Source organism: Coptis chinensis, chromosome 1, assembly GCF_015680905.1.
Source record: "Coptis chinensis isolate HL-2020 chromosome 1, ASM1568090v1, whole genome shotgun sequence".
In the NCBI taxonomy this organism is placed as follows: domain Eukaryota; kingdom Viridiplantae; phylum Streptophyta; class Magnoliopsida; order Ranunculales; family Ranunculaceae; genus Coptis; species Coptis chinensis.
This window is the reverse complement of record NC_141456.1, coordinates 9,574,087-9,586,419: the sequence shown is the minus strand read 5'-3', so window position 1 is coordinate 9,586,419 and position 12,333 is coordinate 9,574,087.

Genomic DNA, 12,333 nt, shown 5'->3' with positions numbered 1-12,333 from the left:
GTAGGGGGGATTTTCTATCACTGAACAGATTACACGTGTATGGGAAATAACCTAAGACTATAGATGTCCAGAATGAGACGAGGACCATCGAATTAGTTATGTGAATAAGTGATCTCGTGCTCAGCACGAGTGTTTAGTGGACATGTGCCAAGCACATGACTGACCGCCTTCAAGCATAACAGTTACCCAGTCGTTAGGAACTGATATAGATAGTTCCTAAACAGAAGGAAATTGAAGATGGCGATCTTTAATGATAAGGAAGGAATCGTGATGACATATCTTAGGAGTTTCCTTTTGAGATATAATCTTCCCATACATGATGTGACATTATTATCAACAAGGAAACTTACCTCTCGTAAGATATGGTCTAGATTCAAACTTCCATAAGAAGATGAATCCTAATAGGAAGGCAGAGTCCAAAGATGGAAGGGAACTCATAAGCGGTGAAGACATCCCTAACCTTAGGACTCTCGTAGCTCTTCCTATATAAACCGAAGGGATTCGCTCTTAGGAACTATGCAAAATAGGGTTTGATTCTCCAATAGAACAGAGGAGATACGTAGGCAGCCGTTAGACAGTTCAACCTTGAACTCACCATCATCTCATCCATTCTCTATTCAGCAAAGGATTCTAAATCACAAGGCACAGAGGAAGATCAGGAGATACACGAAATATCCCCTACATCTTTTTGCGCCGTCTGTGGGGACGATAGCAGGTAAATATTCGTTTTAAACGATTGATTTATTCTAAAAAATCTTACCATTGTGATGGCAGGAGCAAAGAAAACAAAGGGTGGCGCTACCACGCACAGCGTCGCCATTAGGGAAGAAGTGCACGAGATGCTAGAAGGGGGTGAGAACATCAGTCATCAAGATGTGAATGATCTCCCCCAAGGACCTATGACCAGCTCTAATGGACCAGTAGTTCCTAGAGCAAGTCCCAGAAATAACACTCAGGAGGAACACCAAAATGGTGAGAATGTTGTCCTTACCAACCCAGAGTCTGTTCAGGCAAGCCAGGCGGTGTAGGCTCTGGAACAACAAAGAAACAACCTTGAGCGAGAATTACAGCTGCTAAGGCACTTATATTGGTTAGACACTGGAAAAGAACCACTCATCGATCTCGATGATGACGACCTTTCAGAAGGTGGTCGTGCTAGGAACCCAAGGCGTGGGGATCCAATACAAGGTGAGCCATCAGAGTCAGAGTACAATAACTTAGATGAAGACTCAGGAACAACTTCAGAACCAGGGTCCTCTGACCATGATCGTGATGTCGACCCTCGACATCGGAAAAGAGCTCAGAGCAAGAAACTTTCTACCAAAGAGAGTGCATGGGAAATTGAGAAGAATGACCTGATCCATTAGATGCATCAGACAGGCAAGGGGAGAAAAATGTAAGACTCCCTTGTTCAATCCGCCATAATGGGGGCAGGCAGATCTCCTTTTGCATCACGGGTGATGAGGAAGCCATATCCCCGTGGTTACAGACAACTAAAGTTCAGTGTCTTTAATGGAAAATCAGATCCGGTGGATCACATATTCAGATATCGTGCCACTATGGGACACTATGAAAGATATGACAATGTCATGTGTCAGGAGTTCAAAGCATCCCTGTCTAGATCTATGCTCCAGTGGTACCACAGATTACCAGAACATCAGATCAGGTCCTCAGAAGAACTATTTAGGACATTTATAGACAGGTACTCATGTATTAAGCATCAGCCAAAATAGATTGATGCACTATTCAACATCAAGAAAAAGGATGGAGAGACATTAAGATCCTACATGCAACGGTTCATGGAAATTTTAATCTAAATAGAGTCTTGTGATGAACAAACTGCTATAATAGCTTTCAAACAAGTGTTGAATGAAAACAACGCCTTATTCGGATCTCTCTCCAGAAAGCCACCCCTCAATTTAGAGGAACTCCTTGACAGGGTTGAAACTCATGCAGGGTAGGAAGAGGATGTCCTGAACAGACGTCAGGAAGCAAAGAAGACTAGTCGGGCAGTTCCTGGGCTTCCTCGAGAAAGGAATGGGAATTCTTCCCCTCAAAACTCAAAGAGAGATCGTAATCGTAATCGCTAAAGGGCCGAATCTCCATCAAAGGGACAAATGCCCATAGGGAAATACCATAATGTAGCCAGTAGTGCAGATGGAAAACCACAAAAGAAGCCATGTGTGGAAGGAACTGAAGAAGCTCTTCCCTCAATGGACAGAAACTTCGCCCATCTGAACAAAATACCTGATGAGGTTCTGGACTCGATAAAAAATCAGAGTTACCTCAAGTGGCCAGCTCTGCTAAAGCCAGACTCCCTGGGTACCAGAGACCAAAGGACATACTGCAAGTTCCATAAGAGTAAGGGTCACAACACCAGAGCCTGCAGGACCCTGAAAAATAAACTACAGGATTTGATTGAAAGGGGGTATTTGAAACAGTTTGTGGCGCACAAACATGCTAACGCAGTACAGCCTGAGGAGATTAGCACGTCAGTTCAGGATCCCCTAGGTACTGGACCGCTCAAAGACCGGCTCCAAATAAATATGATTTTCAGAAAAGCAAGCAAACGAAGTGGACAGATCACTGAAAATGGTACACGATACCAAATGCGCATCGCCAAGCTGATGATGATCATGAACAGTGAGTTGACTACATGAGCTCAGGTTAATGCGGTGCCTCACAAAGATCCGATCATCCTCTTCACAGAGGCTGACTGTTATAGCATCCAAAGCCCCCATGAGGATGCGCTCGTCCTGACACTTTCTTTTGGAGATTATGATTTACATCGCATATTGGTTGATCCAGGCAGCTCGGCAGATGTGCTATACTACGATGCATTCAAGAAGCTGCAGCTTCCTGATTCTGAGATGGTAGCCTCCAACTCAAACCTATATAGATTCAGTGGAGACAAAGCTCTGACAGTTAGGGATATCCAACTACCCGTAGCTACTGGTCCGGTAACTCTCATTATAAACTTTGTAGTGGTAAAAGTTAACACACCCTATCATATGATCTTGGGGAGGACCTGGCTGCACAGACTCCGAGCTGTTTCTAGCACCTATCACTAATGTCTGAAGTTCCTTCATAACGGGACAATTGAGATAATCAGAGGCGATCAAGTGGCTGCCAAAGCATGCTACGCGCTGGCGATGAAGCAGTCCTTACTCCCTTTTGAACCAATGAGGTAGGGCGACCCACCAAATAGCAATTACAGTTGGATCCACCTCTCCCAGACCTGGTCCTATGAGAGAGGGAGGATCCCCCCTCACTGGAGCTGTTAGAAGAAGTGGAAATTGTAGGTGGTAGCTCGCCAAAAACCACCTCCATCGGCACCTTGTTGAGTTTTGATGAGCGCCAAGCTCTGATACAGTTCCTCCAAGAGCACAGTGATGTGTTTGCTTAGTCATTCACAAAAATGCTAGGAATTGACCCCCACGTGGCATGCCACTGGCTCAATGTCCGCAGTGATGCAGTAGTAGTCAAGTAGAAACCAAGAAGGATAGGTGTTGATAGATCCAAGGCGGTGAAAGCTGAAGTTGAAAAACTAAAGGCGGCTAATTTTGTCAAGGAAATCAATGTCCCCACCTGGATCTCTAATATTGTCCCTGTAAGAAAGAAGAATGGGTCGTGGAGAATTTGTATTGACTTCACGGATTTAAACCGTGCATGTCCAAAAGACAGCTACTCTCTGCCACAAATTGACAAGTTGGTGGATGCGACGGTTGGACATGAACTGCAATCTTTCACAGATGGGTCGTCAGGCTACAACCAGATCCCTTTACATGAAGAGGACCACAAGCATGCCAGTTTCACAACCGAGGATGACCTGTATTGTTATCAACTCATGCCATTTGGATTGAAAAATGTAGGAGCCACATACCAGTGTTTGGTAAACAAGATGTTTGAAGGACTAATAGGCAATATTGTGGAGGTGTATGTGGACGATCTCCTGATCAAGAGTCTAAAACGGGGAGATCATCTCTCCCACTTGAAACGTGCATTTGACGTTCTTCTAGAGTATTGCATGAAGCTCAACCCTGCAAAATGTGTTTTTATTGTATCATCAGGAAAGTTTTTAGGGTACCTAGTTACTAAGAGAGGGATTGAAGCAAACCCAGATCAGATCCGAGCACTCATAGAGATGCTCTCACCTAAAAATATGAAAGAGGTTTAAAAAGTTATAGACAGGTAAGCAGCTCTGAACAGGTTCATCTCCAAGAGTTCAGATAAGTTCAAACCCCTCTTTCAGTTACTGCGAAAGAACACCTCCTTCGCATGGACATAAGAGTGCCAAAAGGCATTCAATCAACTCAAAACATACCTGGGGGCACCACTGATCCTTGCAAAACTTGTTGAGGGAGAAGTCCTGGGTCTTTATCTCTGTTCCTCTGACTACGGCATCAGTTCTGTACTGATTCGCGTGGATGAAAAGAAGATTGAAAAATCTGTCTATTTCTTGAGTTGGACGCTCCTACCAGCAAAAACAAGGTACCCTAAACTTGAAAGAGTTGCTTTAGCACTTGCTTTTGCAGCAGAGAAATTACGACCGTACTTCCAGTCCCACACCATCAGAGTGATCACAGACAATTACGATCAGTTCTGGAACGACCGAACAGGTCAGGAAGGCAAGCTAAATGGTCTATGCAACTGTCAGAATATGATATTATTTACGTCCTCAGAATCTCAGAGAAGGGTCAGGCACTAGCAGAATTCTTAGGAGATTTCCCAATGACCTACACAGGGTACGATTCAACCACCCCCAGTTTCGATGATGGCATCCTGCCTGAATCTCCAAACTCCCGTTCAGACCCATGTGAGTCGAGCTCCGGATGGCGGCTGTTTGTTGATGGATCTTCAAATGATAGAGGTGCAGGAGTTGGAGCTGTGTTAGTTACTCTCGACAACATGCGACTGGAAAAATCTATTCAATTAGGTTGGAACGCCTCTAACAATGAGGCAGAGTATGAGGCGTCATTTGCTGGCCTCACAATGGCCCTCGATCTGGGCCTAACACACCTCACAGTTTTTAGTGACTCACAGCTTGTTGTGTTCCAAGTTGATGGAAGGTATGAGGCTAGGGATGAACGAATGGCCAAATACCTGGAACTGGTAAGGGGTATTCAAGAAAAGTTTGAGAACATTCAGTTCCATCAGCTGCCTCAATCCGAAAATTGACACGCAGATGCTTTGGCATATGTTGCCTCGATGCTGGGCAATAGTGAGTTATGTTCCATCCCTATAGATTTCTAGGAAAAATCTAGCATTCAGATCCCAGTTACGACAGTTTGTGTTGTTCCAGCTATTACTCCAAGTTGGATGGATCCATATAAGTTCTACCTCAAAGACGCACTCCCTGAGGATAATAATGTAACAAGGCGTCTGCTTGTAAAGATACAAAGATTCACCTTCGTTGGAGACGATCTGTACAAGAAGTCCTTTCTGGGACCTCATCTCAGATGTCTCTCCCCACATCTCGCTGAACAGGTTATGCAAGAAGTACATGAAGGAATTTGTGGCAACCATGCTGGGGGCAGAACACTAGCTCTCAAGATCCTAAGGCAAGGATACTTTTGGCCTTATATGTAAAAGGATGCACAGGTTTTTGCCCGCATATGTGAAAAATGTCAATAATATGCTCCTCTAATCCATGCTCCATCAACATAACTGCACCCGTTGGCCAGCCCATGACCATTTGCACAGTGGGGAACTGACATCGTAGGACCTCTACCGCCTGCTTCTAGCAATGTCTGATTCTTGTTGGTTGCAATGGATTACTTCACCAAGTGGATAGAAGCAGTTCCCCTTGTCTTCATTTAGAATAGGACGTCAAAAAGTTCATTTGGAACAACATTGTCTGTAGGTTTGGTATACCCAAAGTTATCATCTCAGATAATGGGCTACAGTTCGTAGGAGGATTGGTCGCAGAACTCTGTGAGGAGTTTCACATTACCCACATGTTCTCAACTCCGAGGTACCCATAAGGGAGTGGCCAGGCTGAAGCCTTTAATAGGGTCATCTTGGATAACATGAAGCGTAAATTGGACGACACAAAAGGCTTATGGGTTGAGGAACTACCTAAGGTCTTATGGGCATACCGAACTACACCCAGGTGGTCAACTGGTGAGTCCCCATTTTCATTGACTTATGGAACTGAAGCTGTCATACCTCCAGAACTGGTAGCTCCCACTCAGAAGTCAGATGTTGTGCACACTCTGGACAATGAGGAATTGTTATGTAGAGAAATGGATCTCTTAGATGAAAAGCGAGAAGGTGATGCCCTTCGCTTAGCTGCTAACCAACAGATTCTGAAGAGATCATACGACAAGAGAGTCTGGATTCGATCTTTCAAATATGGAGATCTAGTTTTGCGCAAGGTCCCAGAGCCCAATGGCAAGCTTGGGCCTAACTGGGAAGGGCCATACATCATCGACAAGGTTGGTTGAACTGGTTTTTATTATCTGCGCACTGTTGAAGGGGACGTTCTTGTCAAACCATGGAACGCGCAACACCTTCGCAAGTACTATTAGTAAATTGTTATTTTATTCTTTTTAACGCATTGTTTACTCCTCTCTAAGTCATCAATAAAGTTCTCTAGATTGCCATTGAATCTATTCCTTGCATTAGTTCTTTATTTATGATTCATAATGGATTAAGCCTTTAGGGAATTCTCTTCTCACTATCTGTTCAAGAATATTGTATGCCAATTTGCTTTAGAACCAGTGATACTGAGTATGGGAAAGTTGTACTGTATGACAGATCCTTTCCCATTCCCACACAACTGAAACTATACGTCAATTCTTTCAAACTGCGATTATCCAAGATGGGTTAAGCCTTTAGGAAAACATACCACACTAACTGTTCAGTAAACTGTATGCCAGTTTGACTTGGAACAAGTGATAATGTTCTTGAGAGCCTGAATTGTATGCCAGTTTTAGACGCTCTCGAAATATCAACATAGGAGTTGCTAGGAAAATCTAGGTTGGATCCAAATCCTAGCACGCAAATCATGGGCCTAGAACTGTATCAGCATGATGGCACTGAGGAAGATGATAAGAGCCCAAAACTGTAGTTTTAATCCCTTAATATCATTACATTTAGACCAATTATGTATATAATAAATATGAGTTAGTACTGTTTACGTGCGTTTATGTATTTCAGCCATTGGAGTCAAATATGTGAAGAAACATGTCACTTTTGCAAAATAAAGGAGCAAAGGTTGGTTGCTAAGAAGTTCTATGATTAAAGGCTAAGATTCAAGGAGAAAAAGCCTTTTTAAAGCCCGGTCAAAGCTGAAAAGTCAAAGTCAACGTGGACAGAAATAAAGCAGAAAAGTCAATAGAACTTCCGCAGGCCGTATATTTGGACTAAGACCTCAGAATTGGGCCTATTATATGTCAAAACGACTGGCTTGGAAAGAGCTTTCTAATGGTTCAGGCCTTGACCCAAGCAGAGGAGCAAAAGTAGATGAAAAGACTGTTGCATTAAATTCTAGTAGAAAAACCCTTTTTGGACTTATGTAATTAGGTTTTGGGTTTGATTTAAGAGCTCAAAACATGGCTCCAAAGCTCCAAAGAACAAATTGTAAACCTAGCCTCTCTTATATGAAGAGGACTAAAGCATAACTCTCAATATACTTAGACTTAGATAGATATAATTAATTAGAGATAGATAGTTAGGACTTAGACTTAGTTATTAGATTAAATTTAAGTTAAGTTATTGTTCTTCAGTATTCATTTGAGTAATAAAAGAAAGTTTGTTCTTCATTATGTTTCATTCTTATTTATATGTTCATGATAGTCTAATGACTTCTAGCTAAACCTCTATTAGAGGGATTTGATGAAGCTTGATGAAGACTTGATGTGATAGTTAGGATTATTGCTTTTAAGAGTTTCACTCTAGTAGGATAGTTGATTCGCCATGAGAATGGGTTGGACTTCCTCACATACTAATTATTAGTTGGCAGAGATTGTCATGAGTAATTAGGAATCAAAAACTTAATCTTAGTTTATTAGGATTGCAATAACCTACACTAGCATATTAGGGATACATCAAGTGGATTCAAATCCCCCTAATCCCTTCTCCATAATCACATTTCAATATTCTATTATCATAGTATAAGTTAATACATCTTATTTAAGTTAAATTGTAATATTAGTATAATTTAATTCATTACTCTCATTCATTTTGTTAGTATCGATTAAACTAGCGGAAACTTACCTTTAAAAGACTAGGAGTGGAACGAATCCTCTACTCTATTTATTGCATGATTCACGAGAGTAGATAACTTTGATAGTTTAGAGTAAATTTGAATGTTTACTTCTGTTTAAGTTTAATTAGTTAAGTATGAGTAAAACACAGTTTTTACATTTATCAAATGGCGCTGCTGCCATCTTAGCTCTGTTTAAATTCGTTTCCTTTAGTATTTTCGTCCCTACCAACATCCCATTAAACCCACCTACCCTTGTTTGGTTCTGATTGTGTTTGTTTGGTTCAGAAAAAAAAAATCAGAAATCTACACGGAGCGCGCCCGCCCTAAAAACATTGGACATTGGTAAATGCAAGAGCGCGCCCGCGCCCTTCTACGCTTAGTTCCAAGCGCGCCCGCGCCCACTTCTGAATTTTCTCGATTTTCACAGGTTAGTTTCCAACTTATTTCATTGAAGTTATTCAGTGTTTCTATCTTCGTGAATACATTGTGATTGTGTATACAAGACATTATTCAAATGCGTAGTAAGGAGGCATTCAGGTACTCCTGCTTCCACTCCTCGCCTCTCCTGCTAGAGGATTTTTTCTAGCATATCAGGGTTGTTTGACTGTTTGTTCATGGTTTGTTTCTTATTGGCCTTAACATTGTATGAGATTAAGGTCCGGTACTAGTAAACCATCTTCGGTTATTTATCGTAAATTTCAACGCATACGCCTATCTAGAATACCACACACTACACCTGCACCAATGGCTAACGAAACAAAGACTCCTCTCTCTAATTTTTACAAGGCCCTTAACGATAGCCCTAAGTCATGCAACGTTCTTGCAGACCCAGTGGGGGATTTTCGAATCCCCCCGAATATATTTAATTTGTTACCAGTTTTTCATGGGTTAGACCATGAGAAGCCTTATCAGCATATGCGTAGGATAGAACAAGTTCTTACCACATTTCATCATCCTACTGTTGGTTCGGAGCAAATTAAATTGAGGGTGTTTTCTTTCACCCTCGCCGATAAGGCGACATCTTGGTTAACTGCCCAAGCACCTAATTCTGTGGACTCATGGGCCAAACTTGTTCAATTATTGAGTTTATGACTATTTAGTACTACGAACTTTCGCTTTTTTTCCTAAATGGTACTCGAACTTTGTTTCTCACCTATTCGTACCACGAAGTTTCAATTTAGTACCTCAGTTAATTTTCCATCCAATTCCGTCCAATTTCACTAACGGCGTTAGCACTATTCACACAATACTATTCACGTGAACAGTGTTTTTCACTATTCGTGTGAACAATTTTTTTTTGTAAGAATCTTAAAAATAAATTCTTTAATGAAAAATAATAAAAAACACTATTCACGTGAACAATTTTTTTAAGATTGATTAAAGGTTATCACAAAAAACATTGTTCATGTGAATAGTAAAAACATTGTTCACGTGAATAGTGTTTTTTAATTATTTTTCATTAAAGAATTTATTTTTAAGATTCTTACAAAAAACTGTTCACATGAATAGTGTTTTTTTGTTTTTTTTTTAAAATTTGATTTTAAAAAACATTGTTCACGTGAATAGTGATGTATGAATAGTACTAATGTGAATAGTGCTAACGTGAATAATACTAACGCCGTTAGTGAAATTGGATGGAAAATTAACTGAGGTATTAAATTAAAACAAATTGAAACTTCATGGTACGAATAGGCGAGAAACAAAGTTTGGGTACCATTTAGGAAAAAAAACGAAAGTTCATGGTACTAAATAGTCATAAACTCTTCAATTATTCATAAAACAGTTTTACCCACCGCTAAAGACAAATGAAATGCTTCAAAAGATTCATTTCTTCCACCAGAATCCTTATGAGTCCTTTTCAAAGGCCTGGAATCGGTTCACTGATCTTCTCATCGAGTGTCTACATCATAACCTTGCGAAAGACACGCTTGTTCGTGCCTTTTTCAAAGGGCTTTTACATCACCATAAAGAGGTTCTTGACATAATGATTGGGGGTAGTTTCCTTAGTAAAGGTGCCTCTGAGGCTTATAGGTTCTTAGAAAATCAATCTAAACGTCAAAATAATAAGTAAATGTAAATGATATCCCTGCTCTAGTAATTCTTTTTCCACAGTTAAGGCGTATGTTTGAGGTTAAATCTGATCTTGAGCTTAAAACTTTAATCAAATCTCTCACTAAAAAGGTAGAAGCCATTTCTGTCCAACAACAACCTACTCCAATCATGAACGTCAACACTCTTCCATGTAATTTCTGTTACAGCCTTGAGCATCCCGACTCCTATTGTCCTCTAGTCTATGAACAACCATCCGCTCAACCGGAAAATGTTTGTTCTATTAATAGCGAAGCTAACGCGCCATGGAGACAACATCCTAACTTCGGTTGGAAAAATAATCATCACGTTACACTTCCAGGGTTTAATAATCAAAATGTTAGGCAAGCGCCAAATTACAATCAAGCTCCACCGAGACAAGGACAAGGACAAGGTAATTATAATAATAATTATAATGCTAATAAAGATATCGTTCCAGTTACTAATAACTATCGCAACCCACCCATTAATAATCAACGTGAGATAGTTCCAGTCACACCACCTGTGCCCACTACACCTTCACAATCGGATCGTCTCGACGTCTTCATACAAGTTAGCCAACAATTTTTCCAATCCATGAATCAATCTAACCAACAGGTTTTACAATCCATTAATCATTCCATCAAACAGTTAACCCAAGAGAAAGCCCTACCAAAAGGTGTGTTTCCAGGTCAAGTCATACCTAATCTTAAAATGTCAAACACATTCTTTGAAGTAACTGGTAATCCTAGTAATGATAATATCATTGTAGGTGAGCTACATGCCATCACCGCTCTCCGTTCTGGCAGAGTGGTTGATAACGCCGTAACAATGCCTGTCATTACCCCACCAGTGGTCCCTACCCCTGATATTTTACTAGAAACCGAAATCGTAATTGATGATCCTACTCCTGTAGAGGTACTAGTTAAACCTCAACCCAAGAGGAAAACAACCAAGGTTAATACTCCTATTGATCCATATGCTAAATATAGAGAGTATCCACCGTTTCCCCAGAGACTAGCCATGTTACACAAGGATACTAACTTTGATGAGATTAGGGAAGTTTTTAAAAATCTAACGATTAACCTACCTTTTCTTGACGCTATTAAAAAGTTACCACAACATGCTAAGTTTCTAAAAGAGTTGTGCACTACTAGGCAGAAGACCAATATACCAAAAAGATGCCTTTTTAACTAAACAGTTCCCAACTCTATCTGAACATTATAGAATCATTAAGTACAAGGACCTTGGTCGTCCTACTGTACAATGCACCTTGGGAGATGCCCACATGACGACTGTGCTATTAAACCTGGGGGCGAGTGTTAACTTACTCCCTTATTATTTATATAAACAAATAGGTCTACAGGAAATGCAACCTACTAAAATGACGTTGCAATTGGCTGATCGATCTATTAAGTATCCTAAGGGTGTTGTTGAAAATATGCTGGTTAAGGTTCAAGATTTTTACTACCCAGCAGATTTCGTTATCCTAGACACAGAAGTCGCTAACGACTCTGTTCCTATCATTTTAGGGCGTCCTTTCTTGGCAATTACCAACGGGCTCATAAACTGCCGCGATGGTTCGATGTCCATGTCCTTTGGTCATCTTTCTATTGAGGTAAATGTTTTCAAGATGATGAAACAGTTACCCGATTCATTTATAGATGGGGAAGTTAGCATGATCAAGAGCTTAGCTCAAGATTATTTCAATAATACGTTTCCAAAAAATCAGATGCACCAGTTCCTTTCCTTCGGTAGCTCCGGCTTCGACGATGACTCCTACTTAGAGGAAGTCAACGCCCTTTTCGAGTCTACCCTTGTTTTAGATCCTTCTGACACTCTACCTTCCGAGTTTGAGGACCTCTTACCTAAACATGTCTTCACTACTCAAGACGAGGATCCTCCAGAATCCTTTTTACCAATTCCTCCCACCCCTATACTCAAACCTCTTCCTGTTGAGTTGAAATATATCAAGCTTAATCCAGATTGTAGTCATCCGATGATCATATCTTCTCAGTTATCTGCTGATGAAGAAGCACATTTGATTAGGGTGA